Source organism: Rattus norvegicus, chromosome 2 (assembly GCF_036323735.1).
Source record: "Rattus norvegicus strain BN/NHsdMcwi chromosome 2, GRCr8, whole genome shotgun sequence".
Classification (NCBI taxonomy): Eukaryota; Metazoa; Chordata; class Mammalia; order Rodentia; family Muridae; genus Rattus; species Rattus norvegicus.
In genome coordinates this window covers 185069199-185089747 of record NC_086020.1, presented here as the reverse complement: position 1 = coordinate 185089747, position 20549 = coordinate 185069199, and the positions used below count along the sequence as shown (strand labels likewise).

Sequence of the window (20549 nt, the reverse complement as noted above, 5' to 3'; positions counted from 1 at the left end):
ACGGTGGTATAATTGTATTACAGGATAAAGTACTTACTCTAAGCAAATACATAGATAATAATTGGAACTATTAAGTGGAAACGTCAGGAATGCAGCTTTAATACGGCTTAGCAGATATTCTGACCTTTTAATGGCATCTGTTGGCTTTTCAAACTTGGCTAAAATACTAAAAATCATTGTTGTCTAGGTCATACATAGGTCCACAGTAGGTGTCACTTCCATTCTTTAACCCTTTTTATATACATGGACTTTTCTTTAAAAGCTTGGAGTAGGGCTGTGTATAGTAGCGCAAATCTTTGATCCCAGTAGTTCAAAACCAGCCTGGTCTACAAATCAAGTTCCAGACTAGCCAGGGCTACATAGAGAGACCTTGTCTCAAAAAAAAAAAAGAAAGAAAGAGGAAAAAAAGCAGGGAGAGGGAGTAACAATTTTGGCTGAAATTTTATGTTTTCCTAAAAGCAATTATGAACTTATATATACACATTTCTCAGGCACTAACAAGAAATGGGGATGCAGGAGGGTACATTTAAGAAATGAATCCTAGGTCAATTCTATAGCTCCCTCAAAGACAGTATACTATGTGATACACTGTCTTCCATTAATCCATTATTAACATTTTGGCAAACTTTAATTTTGTAGTTCACAGTAAGTAATTATACTGGGAACATGTCCGTGCACTGGATAGGCTTTCTATAACAATGAGGTTCACAGGTCTTGTCTCTGGCATTTATCTTTCCATACACCATAGAGCATTTACCTAGCACGCGCTGGGTATTCATTCCACTGCCTAGCACTATGCATTTCTCTGCTCACTGATATACCTTGTACTTTGGTACTGCTTCTGTATTTTGGTATTTACTTCTACATTTTAAAAAAACTGCTTATGTTTATGAAAGTAGAACAAGGTGCCAGGGTCCTCTCCTAACACACACACACACACACACACACACACACACACACACACACACACACGCCCTCCTTCCCTCCCTCCCAGACCTAGGCTAGCATCTTCTTAGCCAGGCTGGAAGCCACCGAGCCCCACAGACACTTCTGTTTCCACTGCCAGCAAAGCTGCAGTTACAAGTATGAAGGGGTTGTCCAGCTTGTAAAGTGCATTAAGCTAGGATCTGAACTGTAGTCCTCAGGATTTCAAGACAAACATTCAGACTGCTGAGCCATCTCTCGGCCCTTGGGAATCCTTGCATTTTTTTCACAGTATGCACTGATATATAGAAAACACTGATGTACTGAGTTGTGCCCAGCTTCCAAATGGCACTTAATCAGGAAGTATTTTTTTTTTTTTTAAGATTTCATGTACCATGTAATCTCCAACTGCTCCGTTCCCACCCGTACTCCCTTTTGAGGCTCTGAGCAGGACAACATGAACTCAAGTCAATCCTCCCTCAGCCTCCCTTTCATTGGGATTGCCAGCACGCGCTATCATACCCAACTACACTTTTTAAAAAGTCACAGTTATTAACTATGACTATTTTTTTTTAAAGTTTCCAAATCTTGGGAAGATGTTAAAACTCAGACTGTTAAGTTTTTCATAATTCTAATTTTATCATTTATGTCAACTGTTTTCCTAGTATTGACAAAACTCGACCTATTCATTTTCAAGAACACTGAAGTGTCAGATCTAGTTTGTCAGTTAGTCAGTTAAGCCCTGCAAGTAAAAATAATGCATTTCTCTTTCTTTTTTTTCTCCCCCCCCCCCAAGCTGGGGACCGAAGCGCTCTACCACTGAGCTAAATCCCCAACCCTAAAAATGCATTTCTATGAAACGAGTGGGTTGCATACAGCAACTCAATCCCACAATGCCTCTCCTCATGACAACAATCCCATCCAAACAGTGGTGGTGTCATCTCCATACACAGTGTTGTGAGTTATAGGGTAATCAACCATTTTCTGATTGAATTTGAGGCTCCTTCCACAGAGGGAATTTATATCTAGTACTTTAAGCTTCATCAAAAGTGTGTGGCTGAGAGGGTCATAGATCTGAGTAGGGAAGCTACCGCTGTTAATTTGCTAAATGGACATTATATGCCCATCAAATGCCATGTGAACATGTGTGTTTATGCCTACAGGGCTGCTGCTGTCTGTCAGCTGTTCAAAGCTGGAGAAGCATCTTTCTGCAGCATGTGTCACCATGCATTGCATGGTGCCAAGATTCATCACTGCCCAAAGGGCCAGGACTCCGATGCTGTAGAAGAATGCTCAATTCTACACGGAGCAGCTCTGTGGCCCACTCCAAGGTTCAGAAAGCATCACAAGAGAGGAGCGAAAGAACGCCAGAAGTGTTGCAGAACACTGACATGCACTCTTGAACTTACACCAACTGGTACTGCCTACATAAACCTGTTCAAGACTATGCTAGTATGCCAGCATGAAAGGGATCTATAGTCAGTTAATGTTGCTAAGGTAAGAAGAGATGGTTTCTGCATGTTAAGTTGCCCATGTTCCCGTAAGCAACACTAATTAAATTCACTAGGTCACCCACACCCATGGCCAAGATATGAAAGGAGGGAATTTGGGGAGGGGATCAGTAGGAGTGGGAAGGTAACAAGAGGGTAATGTGCTGTGACTATGATGAAAATACATTATATACACATACAAAAATGTTACAGCAACAATTAAAATGCATGAAAAACTTTAAAAGAAATACCTCGATATGTTTTATTCTGCCTTTCATTTTTATTAGATTCTTAAAAACTAAAGATATACTCCATGTTCGGTCCCCAGCTCCGAAAAAAAGAACCAAAAAAAAAAAAAAAAAAAAAAAAAAGATATACTCCAAAGCTGAAACTTAATAGTTTCATGCTAGACTGCCACAGTTCCATCAAAGACTCTCAGGTAAGCTTAACACGGAAATCAGAGGCCACTGCCTTGCTTTTACCCGCCTTCATGTCTGCATCATCACTGCAAAATTCATGGGAGAAATAAAAAGCTTTACTCGTAATTCTTAAGTTAAGGTCTCCAAACGCCCCTGAGGGATTCTGAGGGGCACCCCAGGCTCAGCCAGCCACAGCGCAAGTAAACTGCTTTCCTGAACTATACCCACGCAAGATGGGAGTGGCAACTCATAAGCCCACCTGTTCCCCTCCAAGTCCATTCTATTTTTGTTATTTCAGTTGCACATACTCTGACAATATAAGAAAAGGGACAGAAATCGAAGGCACAATCAAATTGTCTTAATTTTGATCGCCTTTCCACAAAAGCAATAATCTTTGATACTAGCCCTCCACTCCACCCCACACTCCAAAAAAAAAACAACAACAACAACAAAAAAAACAAAACAAAAAACCTTTTAGGCACAAAGTTCTTAAACTTCACGCTTAATAACCTCCAAAATCTGGGATGCACGCTAAAGTTAAGAATGCCTATGGTAAGTAAGTCATCCCAATCTCCTGCTTCCAGAACAAGGAAGGGGCACCACTGCTCAAGCAGCAGCAGCAGCTGGCTCCTCCTCCCTTTTCTCTTCATTTGGGGAAACTGCTTTTTAAATCTCATTTTTGTGGCGTTTTGTGCTACAAAGGAAGGTGAGCAGGTGTGGAGAAAACGGCTATCCTCTGCACTGTCATAAGATACTACAATTCAATCTCCATTTCTTCTTAGAGAACGAAAAGGCCAAAAAGACTCTCAGCTCTTTTACTGAAGGCTTAAAATAAGTGAGAAACGTGCAGTGTTGTTGACAGTTTACAAGAATTCCACAACCCAGGAGAGGAAACCAGGACCACGGGCAGAAACGAGAGAAAGCAGGTGGCTCGATGACATTACTCCTTTTCAGAAGGTGTTGAAAATCTAAAGAAAATAGTCCTTGGGCTAAACATGGCGCCTACAGCGGCAGGACATAATAACCAGAAAATAGATTCTGCCCCATTCCATTCTGTAAATCACAGCGCCATCCTTGCATAAATTTGGGGGCCGAGGGAGGTGACTTCCTCAACTAGCTGCAGAGGTTTGGGATGTCCTCGCACACGGATCGGGATTACATAACACAGGGGACCGGCAGAGCAGTCACTCTCTTCCCTCCTCCAGCTCAAAACCAGCGCTCACGCCTCCGCGCGTGGGGGCAGCGGGAACCCCGGTCTCCGCCGCTCCGCAGCTGCGGCCCCGCGTGCCCGCGCCACCGCACCCCCCCCTTCCCCGGTGACCGCCGCCCGCGCCCGCGCCGCCCACTCCTCCGGGACGCTCGCGCCCGGCGTGCCTGTGGACGTCCGTGGTGCGCGGCCGTGGGGCGCGAACGCGCGCGGCACCGCCAGGGGGCGGGGGCGACGGGGCATCCCAGGGCTTGGGCCACCGTTGGCCAGGGCGCGCGGCTCCGTGGCCGGGGCACGCGCACACGCGCGCACACAGACGTGCGCGCGCCGCGCCCCACGGCCGCTGCTGCCGTGGGGCCGCGCCGCCACTCGGGGGCCGCGGGGGCGCGCTCGGCCCCTCCCCCAACCCGCGCGCGCGCCCCATCCCCCTCTCATTGTCTGGCTTCGGAACGCCTCGGCCCAGCGAAAAGATAACGGAACCCCCGGGAGTAGGGGGTGGGGAGCGCCGGGGCTCGCTCGCTCACTCACCTCCCGTGGTCGTCGCCGCCGGTAGTCTGACCCGAGGAAGGTGCCGTCGCCTTAAAGGGACCTTGCACCCGGCGCCGGGAGTAGGGGGTGGGAGCAGGGGAGGGGACGGGGGTTGGGGGGGAGACAGAGGAGAGGGAACCGTTGAAAGCTCCTCTCCCCGAGGGTGAAAGGAAGGCTCCCTCGGGTTCGAGTGATTGGGGTGGATTTTTTTCCCGAGGGGGGCGGGGGGGCCCCGAGGGAGGGGGTGGGGGGGCCAAGGAATGTGGCTCCGTGTACGGGAGCTGGCGCGGGGGAGAGAAACGCCGACTCCCCCCACCGACCCTCTCGCCCCGCGGAGGGATACCTCTCGTCACTTCCGCCCTCCCCTTCTCGTGCTCTTTCAATTGGCTGGCTAGTATTCTACGTCATCGCTCATCCTAACCCTTGTCCGGCCTTCTTTTCTAGTCAAGTTTGTCTGGGCCTGCAAATAAATAAATAAAGAAAAAGCTTTCATAGAGAAAAGAATAATTAGCTTCACAAACAGTATCCAAATTTTGCTGAGAAAAATGGTGCTCCCAAAGAAAATGTCTCACAATTTACTTTCTTAGACTTTCCAAACAAATTTAGACTCTTCCCTACTCTCCATACAAGGTTTATTACCAATTCAAGAGAACTTCACACCACAAACAAGATGGTATGTACCAATGGCACCAACAACTGTTGTTGCAACAAAGACCAAGATAACACTCTACCTTAAGAGACACTTGTTCAGGTAGCCTTCTGTGAGTGTGCCTTGTCTAAATGAAATAACTTTTTTTGGTTTTGAGGGTTCATTTGTTGTTTGAAACAGGGTCTTTCTACAGAGCCCTAGCTGTCCGGGAACACACCAGGTAGGGCAGGCTGGCCTCGAACTTAGAGATCTACCAGCCTCTGCTTCCCAGAAAATCGAAACTAAAGGGATCACCACCATGCCTAGCTAAAGAATTAGTTTTAAAGTCAATTTTTTTCATCAAGCTCTTCTGGATTCTGGGGAGAAAACTCATGTGATTGATTATTAAGGTCATTCTTCTGATGGGAATTGCTTCAAAACCATTGTGAATAGACTTAACAGAGATCCCAATCTCAGAAACCATAGATTCCATGGCTCTGTTGGATTGGTTCAAGTAAATTGATTAGTCCATTCAAGATTATCTAGCACTTTTCATACAAACAAAAGCTAACTTCTGGTAGGTAAGAAGTTTTGTCCTTCATTGTGTCCTCAGATGATCTTTTCCTTGGGTTTTTGAGAATGATCTTTGAGCCATACATTGATACTTACTCCAAACCAAATTATAAACAAAGTTGCTTGGTGCAGGAATGGGTAGGTCCAGAGCCATACTTACTCTTTTGTACATATTCTCCCAACTGCCAGCTTCTCCCTTTTATCCAGAGAAAGACAGCTCATCAAACTGGACCATGTTCTGTTGGCCACAACAACCACAATCACATCCTACTGAAGACATTTGAGGTGCCATTATTTCATGCAATATTTACTGCGCATTTTTCATGTTCCAGGCACTTTTTGTGGTGCTAGGAATGTAGTAATAAGGTCCCCGGGGCTGTAGAGCGGCCTCAGTAGACAAGAGCTACTGTTGCTCCTCTGGTTCACAGTTCAGTTCCCAGCACTCCATCCTTCTGCTCACAAATGCCTGTTCCTCCAACTCCAATGGATACAGTGCCCTCTTATGGCCTGACAGGCATCTATACTCAAACACACTCCATACCTCCTCCCACATACATATCATTAAAAATAAAACCATAGAAATTATTCTTTTTTAAAATTAAAACATAAAAATATTGAAAAACAAACCCACAAAACCCTGTACATGTGAAACTTATGTTCTACCAGGGAAGAAACGGCAAATATATACATAATAAAACTCTTCCATCAGTAAATAGTCCCAAAATTTAGTAGTATAAAATGATGACTTTCTCATCTCTTGTGATTCAGAAAGATGGTTGGCTGAGCACACCTGGCTGGTTCTGGTTGGTGCTAAAGTTACCTCAGTAGCTTCTACATGTTTGCAAGTCGATCTTATTGGATTGGACCACAGTTGGGTTGGTCAGAATGCTGACAATTAGTCTCTCCATGTGACTTATGCTCCCTCCTGTCAAAATGACTACATTCTGCGATTGGGCACCTCAAGATGACCAGGTAAAGAATGATGGCTTTTCTGAGACCAGGATGTTTATCTGCTTCCTAGAAATGCAAACCACCAAGTGTCCCATAAATAAATAACATGATTTGGTGAGTGCTTTGGCAACGGGCAGGATTCAAGGCTGGAAGTATGGTGCAGGGAATGATGAAGAAATATCTATTTTATGTGGAGTTGTTGGAGAAAGTCTTGGTAAAGTGATGTGGGAAAAAGTCTGAAAAGAAAGAAACAGAGTTCAGGGTTTAGTCCTAATGAAAGCAGAACCAGTGGAGGATTTCAACCCTTTAAGAGAAATGACCTTTTGCTTTTAAAGATCTCTCTGTCTGTGTGTGGGAGGGGGCGGGTAACTCTTAAGAGAAAAGCCTCCGCAGGGAGACAAGGTAGGATATTACTGCATTAATCTGGTGAACCAGGGTGGCAGCAGTGACGCCCCTCTTCACCTTTGACACTTTTGACTCATGATGGCAAAGACAATTGTGTGAGTGGTGGTGTTATGACTTCCATAAAGAACAAATGGAAGAACACCATGCCGAATGAAAAAATGGGAGCTTTCCTAAGCCTGGAGGCAGCTTTGAAGAAATGGGTGAGCAGAGGGGAAGAGATCAGCAGGCATAGAGTAGAACACCATAGTACTCAAGTCACGAGCGTTTCAGTGATGGATAGCTGGTGGGCCAAGGAATTTTGTAACAAGAGTAAGCTGAAAAGTACCACTTCAGGGCACTAGAACCGTGTTTCTTTTTTTTTCTTTTTTTTTTTTTTTCTTTTTTTTTTTTTTTCCGGGGCTGGGGACCTAGAACCGTGTTTCAAAAGGAACTATACACGTGCTAGACATGGCAGCACATACATGCAAGCCCAGTACTTAGGAGGTGAAGGCAGGATGAACAAAGGTTTAAGATCGCTCTCAGCATACAGCGAGTTTTGAGGCCAGGCTGGGAAAAGAAAACAAAACTTTACTGTTGGAGAGAGCCACAAATATTGAATTTTCTGGCTATGGAAATGAACGTGTTTTGTGTTCTCGGTAATTATTTGGAGCCGACAATGCCAGGTTGGCAGAATGTCACTTCCCCAGCAGCCCTCAAAAGTGAGACAAGCTGATACAAGGGTCCCCAGTATACTTGTGGAGTAAGGACTGTGGGTTTTTGCATGATAAAGAGCTGTTGGCCAGAGCTAGAGCAGGAGGTATTGGTGGAACTTCCAGGAAAGCAGAGACAAAGAGAGACTTAAAGGGAGGCAAAAAGGAGGCTTAAGGAGCTGAAGCGGGCACTGAGAATCACTTGGAGAGAGGTCAGGATAAGTTAGTAGCTAGCTGAGAGACCACCCCAGCAACCACATCTTTAAACAACACAGACGTCTCCCGGTACTTGTCAAACCTCAGGCGGGATTCCCAAAGCCCTGCAGCACTTTATAGCCGGGGATCTCTACATCAATTTGGACAGTGCTGAGACATTTGGGCACATCATGGATCTCTAAAATGAGGAAGGCTGGTAGCCGTGGTCTCTTTTGAACCATCTTGATAATGATGGGAAATGAAAGCAAGAGAACAAGTCCTTAGAAATCTAAATCAAGCTGGAGAGATGGCTCAGCGGTTAAGAGCACTGACTGCTCTTGAGGTCCTCAGTTCAATTCCTAGCAAGCACATGGTGGCTCACAACCATCTGTAATGGGGTCTGATGCCCTCTTCTGGTGTGTCTAAAAACAGCTACAGTGTACTTATATATAATAAATAAATAAATAAATAAATAAATAAACAAACAAATCTTTAAGAAATCTAAATCAAGTCACATGTGCCCCTGAAGCATATGGAAAGGGGGCTGGGTAACAATGCAGTTTGACTTATTGAAGAAATCAGACTATAGTAGTAATACCCTTGGGGGAGGGGACTACTTTAACGTTAGAAATGTTGGGTTACAGACCCAGAACAAGGGATTGAGGTGCATATTTTACATACCATAGCTTCCAAGTGGGCAATCTTGGCTGGTGGACCCCTCGGATCATTCACATTGTTAGCCGTTTCTGAATGTTCTTTCCTCTGAGTTCCCTTGTCCAAATGATCCATACTCATTCACAAATCACTGCCAGAACTGTGAAAGGGGACACTCCTTGGCCAAAAAGCTCCCATTCTTATCTTTGAGTAAGTCCTGCAGAGCATTCCTTACGGGTGTGCAACCACTGCTCAGGGGGCAAGTCTAGTTAGGGCAACTGTGTAACTGGATTTTGAGCATGACCTGAAGCCTACCTGCTTTGACAGCATCAGGGGCATCTGCCACATACAACAGCAGAACTGGAGTCCACTTCCCAACCTGGACGAGCCCATTGGCCTGGACAGCAGTGCTGTGCAAATGGCCCAGCTAGGAACACCATCTTTGTCAGATGATTGAAAAGCATGTTTTCCTCACCAACACAAATTCCACATGCTCTCTGCAATCATACTCAATGGCCTTTTCATAACGTTCTACCACCCAGAATTCTGGTAGCACAGTCCCTTTCTTTCCTAAGGTTGGTTTTCATCAGGTGATGTTTTAAAGGCACTCCCTGCATCTTGGCACCGGTGCTCCCAAGCCTTCCTCTTCCTGCCAGGTCCTTTTGATATGTAAAATATGCACCTGAGCCCTGTCCTGAGTCTGAAAAAGCAGGCAACACTGACTCCTTTCCATGGGAGTTTCTAAGAAAGGGGGTTAAAGGTTAATGGCTGTCCCCGTGGAGCTTCCTCCCATTAGACAGCAAGAGGGAGCTTCTTGCCCACTTATGCAAACACTTATTTGCTTTCTCAACTTCTGGTTTCTGCTCCAGGTTGAAAATTGAGGCCACTTGTTGCTTGGAAAGTGTCAAATGCTCCCAAGTCTTCAAAGATAGAGGTGGCCTCTGTGCTGTCTTTCTGCTGATACACAGACCCAATCACTTTTCTCTGAGGTTCAGCAAGAGGTGGACCGGTTGCTGTGGGCGATGTGGTTGGGAGTGAGGAGGTTGAGATCGGAAGTCAGTTTAGGCAGAAGACAGCTTTGAGGGACAACGACAGCTCTATTCAAACAAACAAACAAACAAACAAACAAACAAACAAATGGCACCTGTGGCTCCCTAATATTCTCAGGGCAGTAGAAGCTGCAAAGTAAAAAGACTTTGTTTTAGAAAATGTAGTAGGAAAAAAATTACCATTTGAGCAGTTCCCAAATGGAAAAGCGTGACAGCCTACTGCACCGAGTCAGCACACACAAGCTGAAAGGAGGACGGAGGGATGTCGACCTCCACAGGGAGACCATCAAAAACAAAGGGCAAGTGGAGATGGTTTGAGCACTGCCACAGAATAAGGAGCTTAGAAGCTGCGACTGGCTTTCCTTTGCAAATATTATTTGCTACCACCCTACATTCAAGGGGCGCAGGAGGAGAGGAAAAAGCCAGAGAAATTTGCAGACTGGGTTTGAAGAGAAAGGGAAATTCCTCATTAGATTTTAGCAAGAAGCAATTAAAGGTTTCTAGCCTCAAAATGTATTTGGCAAAAAATTCGCAACTTCATCAGAACATCAAGATTTCAGTGTGAATTACTGCCTGATTTTGTAGGCGATAATGACTTTTTGTAGCTTCATCTGAATATTATTATTTATGAGATACCACAAGCAAAGCTATACTGTTGCTATGGAGTTGCCCAGGTGTGATTATCTAGTAATTCAATTCATGTTATAAAGCTTCATGGAAATATAAATTGGATTATTTTATAGATACTTGATACCTGACTTGCTCATATTTATAACGGGCTGCTGAGCAAAATTTAATGATAACTTTCCTCTTTTTTTTTTCTAGGTTACATTCTTTTTAAATTTAGCAATATTTGCATTTTATTATAGTAGTGAATTAGTTCCAGAAAGCAACCAAGAAAAGTGAATAATTTACCAACTTATTCTTTTGAAGAATTTGAAGATTAATCATTGTAGATGAGATGAAATCCTTCAGATTCAAGGTTCAGAGGTTTGTAGGGTACACAGAGGTCAATTCTCTTTTGGATGTTTCTGTTTCTTGTCTGTCTCTGTCTCTGTCTTGGTTTCTATCTCTGTCTCTGTCTGTCTCTGTCTCTGTCTCTCTCTCTCTCCCCCTGTCTCTCTCTGTCTCTGTCTCTCCCTCTCCCTTTCCCTCTTCCTCCTCTCCCCCTCCCTCTACCTCCCCCCCACCCATCTCTGAGTTAAGATCACACTATGCAGTCCTGGCCATCCAAAGGAGCTATGAAGACAAAGCTGGTCTAGAAGTTGGAGTGATCCTTCTGCCTCAGCCTCTGGAGTGCTGGGTTACAGGCATTGTACCGGAATGCTCCACCAATCTCTCCTTACTGAGGATGTACAGTAAAAGTAGAAAAGGAAAGGAAGCCATTGCCCACAACTACAAAGAATTCCATTTGGAATGCTTTTTATGTTCCCTGAAACACAAAGGTAATACAATCTGAAAACATCTTCCAGCTAATATTTTTAAATATTAAAAAAGAAAAACAAACAGGATGACTTATGGTGATCCTCCTGCCTCAGTGTCCTGAGTGTTGCAAGTGCACTAGAACACGTTGGCTTGAACTGATTTTATAGAAGGATTTTATTTCACTTTCTTCTGTCCAGGAAGTAATTCTCATTGCTGAGTTTGTGTAAACAATTTTATGCTGTGACTTGGGTGTGAATACAAACTTCTTTCCTACTCAACCTCTGGCAGGCTCAGGTCTCCTCTTCCAGTATGCAGAGACCCTATTTCTATCCAAAAACAAAAACAAACAAACAAACAAACAAAAAAAGAACCCCTCTTTTCTACTGGGCTAGAGAGATGGCTGAATGGTTAAGAGCACTGACTGTTCTTCCAGAGGTCTGGAGTTCAGTTCCCAGCAACTACATTGTGGCTCTTACAACTATCTGTACTGGGATCCCTTCCTCTCTCCTAGTGTGTCTGAGGACAGTGTCAATGTACTCACATACCTAAAATAAATAAAGCCTTTTTTTAAATTTACATTTTATTTTATTTATTTATTTATTTATTTATTTATTTATTTATTTATTGACCTGGGGACCGAACTCAGGGCCTTGCACTTGCTAGGCAAGGGCTCTACCACTGAGCTAAATCCCCAACCCCAAATAAAGCCTTTAAAGCAACAACAGCAACAAAACCCTTTTCTCCATTGTGAACCCCTCAAACACCTTAATGAAAGAGATAGATCCCCCCCCCCCAAAAAATGTGCATTAGCACAGATGCAGGATTTTGTAGAACTTTCAGACTTGACACTCATTTGTGGGTCTGTTAACCCTGAGGGAAGACCCTCCCCCAGGTTCTTTGAATAAGATACTTTTCTTGCTAATCATGGCACATGTAGCAACAGTCTAAAGACAGTTCTGCTAACAAGTAGTTTCTCAGTATTAGTACTATTACTCAAGTAGGATGCTGTTTAATATCTGAGACATTGAGGAACCTTTAGGACCCAACTGATGACCAGGCAGCCCAGCTACTTTACCAAGTTGAATTGATTATCTTTGGCATTCAAGAAGACCACTCAGATTTCACGCCCTGCAAATATGGTGGCTCTTCTAAAAAGCCTGGCTCTAACAGTGACCCATGCCTTGATTCTAAGTCACCAAGTATTCCTGCAGACCATTTTACATTTTCAAGAACATGGTCTTATTAATTTCTATTGTCGACCTGATGGAGCCAAGAGTCACCTGAGAAGAGGGAGTCTCAACTGAGGGACTTGCCCAGATCAGACTGAACTGTGGCCATGTTTGTGGGAAACTGTCATGATTATTGATTGGTAGGGGATGGTTCTGCCTATTGTAGGCAATGCCACTACTGGGCAGATGGTCCTAGGTTGAATAAGAAAGAACACAGAAGAATAAAGGAGCAAGCTATTAAGCAGCATTCCTCCTGGGTCTCTGCTTCAGTTCTTGCTTCCAGGTTTCTGCCCCGACTTCCCTAAATGACTTGACTATCATCTGGAGTTGTCATCTAAAATAAGCCTTTCCCCAATTTGCTTTTGGTTCTGATGTTTATCACAACAACAGAAAACAAATTTGAATACCTCTCTTGCAGCTGAAGTAAAACTTCAAGAATGAATTTGGGTCAGAGCATTTAAAAGTTAATCCAAATACCATCAGCCTGGTGGTGCACACATGTAAACCCATTGTTCAGGAAGCTGAGGCAGTAGGATCATAGGTTTAAGGCTAGCCTGCACTATATATAGAGTTCTAGGTCAATCTGGACTATTGCAAGATTCTGTCTCACTAAACAAATTTTGATTTGCCTTCCATCAGTAAGAAGATACACACCTGTGTGTCTTAGTCACCATTCTATTGCTGTGACGAGAGACCATGACCAAGGCAACTTTTTTTTTTTTTTTTTTTGTCTTTTTTTTCCCAGAGCTGGGGACTGAACCCAGGGCCTTGCGCTTGCTAGGCAAGTGCTCTACCACTGAGCTAAATCTTGGGGGGGGGGGGGGGGGCGGCAAGGCAACTCTTATAAAAGAAAGCATTTAACTGGGAGCTCACTTACAATTTTATAGGATTCGTCCATGATCGACATGGTGGGAAGCAGACAGTCATGGTGTTGGAACAATAGCTGAAAGCTATCCTAAGGCTTCAGGCATAGGAAGAGAGACTGGCCCTGGTATGTGCTTTTGAAACCTCAAAGTCCATCCCCATTGACACATCTTCTCCAACAAGGCCATACCTCCTAATCCTTCTCAAACAGGTCTACTAACTAGGGACCAAACATTTAAGCATATGGACTTATGGGGCTGTTCTCATTCAAACCACCATAGCCTGCAGTGTGGAAGCAGCCTAGATCCCTGAGTCAACCCATGTGGTACAGCTGCACCAAGCATATACTGGGCTTTCCTGGAACAACAACAAATGCTTTATTGTCCTAGGCTAGGGAGATTCCAAGATTACTTGTTAATGCAGGATAGCCTCCTTATACCTTATACCAACTAATGCACTGACAAAAAGTTGAATTTCAAGTCTGCGAATGTAGCTCTGTCCACTTCTTAGATCGAACGTGTGAGGACCTGGATTTGATGCCTAGCACTACGTATGGGCACTTGCCATCAGATCTCACAACCAGAATTCAATACTGGGAGCGCAACATGGTGGAAAGAGAGAAGACACACTTGCACACACATACACAGACACATATATATATATACAAACATACATGCATACATACACACACATGCACGCATGTGCACACACGCGCACACACACACACACACATATACACACACCATACTCAGTAAACCATACATATTTTAAAATTTTAAATAGATGTATAATCTATAAGGTGAAATCTAGCTTATAGTAGATTTCATAGTGGTAGCTTATATTATTAGTACCTAAAATAGTCTAAATCATAAGTATTTAACAGGATGTGACAAATTTGATCTTACTTTTGGATGACAGGTTTTCTATTTAATTCTTTCCAGATTTCACATCAGGGGTAAATCTTCTAAATAGTTCAGATCTTGAATTCCCAAGTTCTTTCTGTGTGTGAATGTATGTGGATGTATGTATGGGAGTTTTCATGTACATGTTGTGCATGTTACCACCTGAGTTTGCTGTCTGTTGTCTTTCTCCATCAGTTTCCACCTTGTATACTGAAGCGAACCCTGAGCTCATTGATCTGCCTAGCCAGCTTGTCCTGAGGATCCCGTCTCCACATGATTTATGGAAAATGCAAGGTATTAACCTTGGCCTCCACATCACACACACAAACACATATAACACACAAACTGGCTGGCACACACACGCTGACACAATGTTTTAAACATGACACTCTTCTGTTTCTCTTTTTCTCTTATTTTCTCCTGCTTATGATCCCATCCCCCACACCACCCGACCCTGCCCCCGACCCCCAGGCTAGAAACACAGGTCTCCCTTCTTCCTGCTATCCTTTCATGCTATTTCTGTAGTGAGCAATGGATTTTATGGCCTGGCAATCATACAAAGAAACCATAACTTCTCTGCTCTGCAGGATGATTACCTGAATTAAGTCCTCAGAGTTTAATTCCCCATAACTGGGGTGAGTTTAGAGTTTGTTGTTGTGTTCATGACGACGACGACGACGGCGATGATGGTGATGATGACGATGATGGTGATGATGATGAAGGGGAAAATGTGGGCAATCTTTCAAACATTTCAAAGTCTCACAAAGTCCTGTGTTGGTGTGAACCCCTATCGTGAATGTCACCTATGCCCCACACTCTCTCTGTTATGTCTTGTCATTTCTCTAGGCTGATGGTGTCATGAGCCAACTAAGGATAGTCACTCCTTCAGGAAGGAAATGACAAAACAGAGAGTTTTCAGGTTACATTTCTATTATCCTCAAATTCTCCCTTTCCCTCTTCCCCTTCACACAGTAACTGCCCCTTGACTGCCATATTTCGAGGTCCAAGATCTACTGTTCAGATTGACTTCAACTGAGTAGCAGCCTTGACCTATGGCAAAATGCAGTGCTGGGCAAGTGGGGGCAAAATCAGTTAAGTCAGTTCTCCAGTTTGCTTTTGCTCTCTCCCAAGGCACTTTTTTTTTTTTTTTTAAGATAGGATCTTGTGGGGTTGGGGATTTAGCTCAGTGGTAGAGCACTTGCCTAGGAAGCGCAAGGCCCTGGGTTCAGTCCCCAGCTCCGAAAAAAAGAACCAAAAAAAAAGAAAAAAAAAAAAAGATAGGGTCTTGTTATGTAGCCCAGGCTGACCTTGGCCTTCTAAGCTGTGGGTGTTGTAGGTGAGTACCCCTAACCCTGCTAAGGCACAAATCTGTACAGCACTGTGAACATTATACCCAGACCATTCACAGAGACCTCTGGAGTCCATGTGGTACGGTTCCAATGCCAGTTAACAAGGTAAGACTTTATGGTCTCTGAACACTCTTGCAGATGCTGAACCATATTTTAGGGAGAGGGTACTTGGGGGCAAAACTTGGGCTTAGCATTCAGTGAATGAGCGAGATGAAGTGGACCTACCAGGTCCAGATGCAGGTTCCTACCCACATCTCTCTGTGTACCCAGACTTCTGAAGTCAACCCCTGCCTGACCCACTGTTTATCACCTCAATGCATCCAGGCCAATTTCCATGAGAAGCAGCTATTAGGCGAATACATTGACTTAGACCGTGTGCAATATGAGTACAGAAAAGTATTGACTAAAATGTAGCTATTAGAGTAACTGAGAATACTGTGTTGTTGTCATTATCTTTTAACATTATTGGCAGGCCACTGACCCACTATTGGCAAATGGAAATGGTGGCTGTCTACCACCCCACACGTGTGTAGGGGCCTTCTGACCCAAATGGTCAGCCCAGTGAGTGTGTATAAGTCAGGGTGGGGTGAGGGAGGGGTGGGGTGGGGTGGGGTGGCTGTGGTTGTAAAGATAGAGACTTCAGTCCCAAACCACAGACCAGCTTAGTAGAACACTGAGCTTCCCTAGCCGAGTAGGGACAGAGTCAAATTCAAGCACCTCAAACTTCCACATTTCGCACACAGGAGGGAGAGATTTCAGAAGGTGTCAGCACAGTGGAGTAGAGGCCAGAGATGCATTGTGACGCTATGTGCAGAAAACTGAGATGTTCACTTCTGAGACTTCTCTACTCAGGGGAAGCCAGGACCGCCTGCCCCACAGAAAAGGACTTCAGGCTATGCCAGTACAAAAGAGAGTTTTAAAATTCTTATTCTGAGTGTGTGTGCTCACACCACTGTGCACACGTGGAAGTCAGAGGATAACACTATGGGGAATCCAACTCAAGTCACTAGGTTTTCATGGAAAGCCATTGGTCACCACCCCAGAGATGGGATTTATCAAGAAGCGATTTTAACATAGATTTGATATATATATATATATATGTATATGTATATGTATATATATATATATTTTTTTTCATTCTAGTGGCCTCTCAAAAGCTTCCTAAGAAACTATGTTTTTATTTTTTTATAATGAGGTCTGTAGTATGGTCCTGAAGTGAGTTCAATAGGACCACAGTCAAATAAATCAAAACCATAGGTCATGCAAGGGCTGGAGAGCCAGTTCAGTAGCTAAGAGCATTCTGCTCTTTCAGAAAACCAGGAGCCAATTCCCAGAAGCTACAGAGGGGGCCTCACAACTACCTATAACTCCAGTTCCAGAGGACCCAATGAGTCTGGCCTCTAAGGTCACCGATATTCATGTGCACACGCCCACACAGTTATACACAATTTAAAATAATTTTTAAATAAAACTGTTTTAAAAGCCCATAGGTCACAAAGGTTGTACAAGGAGGTCAAAACTTTAATTTTACTGTAAAAGGAGTTTCTTAGGAGATTCCTAGAAAATTGTAGGTTTACAATAGGAGAGGAGAAAGCCCACATTTGGTCACAGATGTTTGGCCCTTAAGCAAAATTTGCTTCTGTTTTAATGTTTCTTTTAATATTTTAAAAATTATTTTCTATTTATCTGTATTTGTTTGTATGAGATTCTATGTGAGTGTATCCCTCATATAGGCAGCACCTGCTGAGGTCAGCAGACAGCAACAATTCCCCTGGAACTGGAGTTACAGAGGTCTGACATGGGTGCTGGGAACTGAACTCTAGTCCTCTGGAAAAGTAGTAACTGCTCTGAATGGTTGAGCCATCTTGCCAGCCCCTATTTTATTGAATTTTATTTGAAGTATCTCTCTATAAAAGAAGCATTGTTGGGGGTTGGAGAGGTGGCTCAGTGGTTAAGAGCTGACTGTTCTTCCAGAGGTCCTGAGTTCAATTCCCAACAACCACATGGTAGGGCACAACCATCTCTAACGTACTCTGATGCCCTCTTCTGGTGTGTCTGAAGACAGCTCAGTGTACTCATAGACATCAAATAATATTTAGAAGGAGGGAGAGAAGGAGGAGGAAGAGGAGGAGGAGGAAAAGGAGAGGGAGAAGAAGAAGGAGACGAAAGAGAAGGAGGAGGAGGAGGAGGAGGAGAAGCAGCAGCAGCATTGTCTCTCTGTAAGCAACTTTCACTGCAAATGTTGTTCATTGTGCTAGAGTTCTTGATTCTCAGTTGGCCAGAAACTTCAACTAGGCTCCAGGAAGAGGGGACCCCTTTCATTTTCCCCATTCCTGTAATTTTCCCTGTCTTTCTATCCTGCCTCAAAGGGGAATGCAATGGAAAAATATTAACATTTAAAAATAGGAGTAGAGGGGCCTGAGAGATGGTTTGGTGGTTAAAAGTACTAATAGTTCTTCTAGAAGACTGAGGTTCAATTCCCAGCACCCACATGATAGATAACAGATAACAACTGTCTGTTATAGTTCCAGGGGGATTTAATCCCCTCTTCTAACCTTTGTGGGCACTTGGCGTGCGTGCGTGTGTGTGTGTGTGTGTGTGTGTGTGTGTGTGTGTGTACGTGCAGGAAAAACACACATAAAATACATTAAAGAATAAGGATAGAGATATATGGTAGTTCATAGAGAGAGTACTTACTTAGCATGCAGAAACCTCCGAGTTCAATCCCAGCATCCATGCACAGGCATGGCGGCACACTCAGAAGCATGAGAATCAGGAGTTCAAGGCCATCCTTGGCTATGGAACAAACTTGAGACTAGCCTGAGCTACTTGAGACCTTGTCTCAAAAAAAGAAAAATGAAAATAATAATAGTAATAATAATAATAATAATAATAATAATAATAATAATGAGTGAGATATAGTCACAGGGTATTTGATCCCATGATACCGCAGCCCAGGCTTCTCCGAGACTGTATGGGTGGAGGTGTGGGCACAGGATTTGGCCACTTTCACAATGTGTCCATTGCCTAAGTCATGTGATAGTAGCAGAGCTATAGAAAAGTGGGAGCTTGGCAGAAATGCCTTCCTATTTCAATTTATAGTCTTCCTAACTGAAATAATAGCTTTACAGAAAGAAATTATTCACAAAATATTCAGAGCAAATGTTGAGATGGGAAGATGATAGGGAAGATAATTAAGTCTGTACTGTTCTTAAAATGAAACACCGTCTAAGCAGAGAAATAAATTAGATGCCTTTTCAAATCTTTCATACCTAAGCATCCTAAAAATATTATGTGCTCTGTGTAGCGCCGTGGGCTCAGACTTCTTTTTTTTTTTAAGCAGCAATTCACAGACACATATTGTAGGGCTGGGGATACAGTTCAGCATGGGACACTTGCCTGGAATGTGTAAGGACCTTGGTTCAAGGTCAGCATAGCAAAAAATATTATTGTATTCTCCATCTTGATTCCATACACACAGCATTCACTCCATATTTTCATTTCTCGATTCAGGTTTCATGAAAAAGCACTGATCCTAAATATGTAATCTTTCTTTTACCCCCTCCTCCCTCCTCCCTCCTCCCTCTTTTTCTAACACTCCTTATCAAGCTGATTTTGTTACCCATTTTGACAAACGCAGGTCTAATGGAGTTTCTTAATCATTAAATATCTCTGCAGGTGTACCCACCCACAATATGGAGACAATTTAGCAATGCTGAAAGGGCAGCGTTAGATGTGACATTTGTCTTAAAGATTCAAGATTCCATTCTTTGGAGACCTGGTTTTCCTATCGGTTAAAACTACGGACTTGAAAGCAGGGCTTAATAACAATATAAGACCTGCAAGTCTTAAAACAACCATTTGTCTAGCGGAATCTACCCTCCATCAATAGTCTTTAACATATCTTAACTGTTTAGCATCAACGTGAACATTTAATAATTAACCCAACAATCCCAACTCTGGCTCTTCACAGAATAGAGAGAGCAGTGTTTTCCAAATCCGGGCTCTCGCGGGTCTCCCTCCCTTCCCCCCTCTCCCCCTCAGACCCCAGACCTGCTCCAGCCTCGGGTAACTTTTCCCTCCAGTTTGGTGGAAGGTTACATTGGAAGAAAATAGTCCCTACCGTCTAGAAAGTTTTCAGGGAAAAAGAGGGCGTCTGACGAGCCTGCCGTGCGGGCGCTGCCCGAGGCCGGTGGGGCGGGGCGGTAGCCCTGGGGTCCGCCCAGTGATCTCCGTGGACCCCGTACCTGCGAGGCCCCTGACGCGGGGCAGTGAGGGCGGCGGGAATCTGCAGCCTGGGCTTTGCCGGGACGCTGGGCTTTTCCAGGACAGTCTTTTCTTACTGATCATTTCCACTTCATGCTCTCCGGTCCTTAGACTGTGGACGGAACAACAGTAGGAGTGCAGAAAATGAGGTGACTTGGAGAAAAACAATATGTAGAATATAGATTTTTCTCTTTCGCCCACAAACTAATTTGCATGCAAATTAGGTCGTGACAGGCCCTCACTCCAAGCTGGCCTGCCCTGTGGTCTGCCCGCCCATGACACCAGAAGATGTGGTGGCAATTTTCTCAAATGGAATTGCACTCCCCAGAACACCACCCGGTGATGGATGTGGGTTCTAGTTCTGTTCTTTCTCATACATGCCCTTGTTTCAAACTGTATGGTTCTACAACTGGTTCGGCCTAGTGTAGCCCAAATCAATTTAAACATTTTTACTGATAAGTAATCTACATTCAGATTTAGAATAATTTACTTTCTTGCAAAAAAAAAAAAAAAAAGTAGCATGGTTCCCGCTGACTTAGTGTAGCAGAAGATAGCCTGGTTCTGCTGGTTGACAATGTCCACAGACATTTGTGTGCTTAATTCAGGATGCTGTTAGGTACTCCAGATTAAACAGTCTGACATACTTGCTCACTGCATTACAAACAGCATTAGGATTTCATATACTTATAGTCTGTGCCACGGTATAGGTCTGACCTTTTCTTTTCTTTTTTTTTTTTTTGTTTTTGTTTTTGTTTTGTTTTGGAGCTGGGGACCGAACCCAGGGCCTTGCACTTGCTAGGCA

General features: G+C 43.8%; 1 protein-coding gene across 7 annotated transcripts in view; it reads right to left on the bottom strand.

Moving 5' to 3' along the window:
• Pogz (pogo transposable element derived with ZNF domain) overlaps positions 1 to 20256 on the bottom strand; it is a 60250-nt gene extending 39994 nt beyond the window's left edge. The window contains exons 1-2 of one of the 7 annotated variants that reach the window (XM_017590895.3): positions 5930 to 6094; positions 4912 to 5028 (exon numbers count right to left, since the gene is read on the bottom strand). The gene's annotated coding sequence lies outside the window, so the exon portion shown is untranslated. Of the gene's footprint in view, positions 1 to 4568; positions 5029 to 5929; positions 6095 to 19728 lie in introns of those variants that run through there. The other 6 variants (XM_063281871.1, XM_063281872.1, XM_008761295.4 and 3 more) reach the window with 6 other exon arrangements.
• Positions 20257 to 20549: the final 293 nt, after the last annotated feature.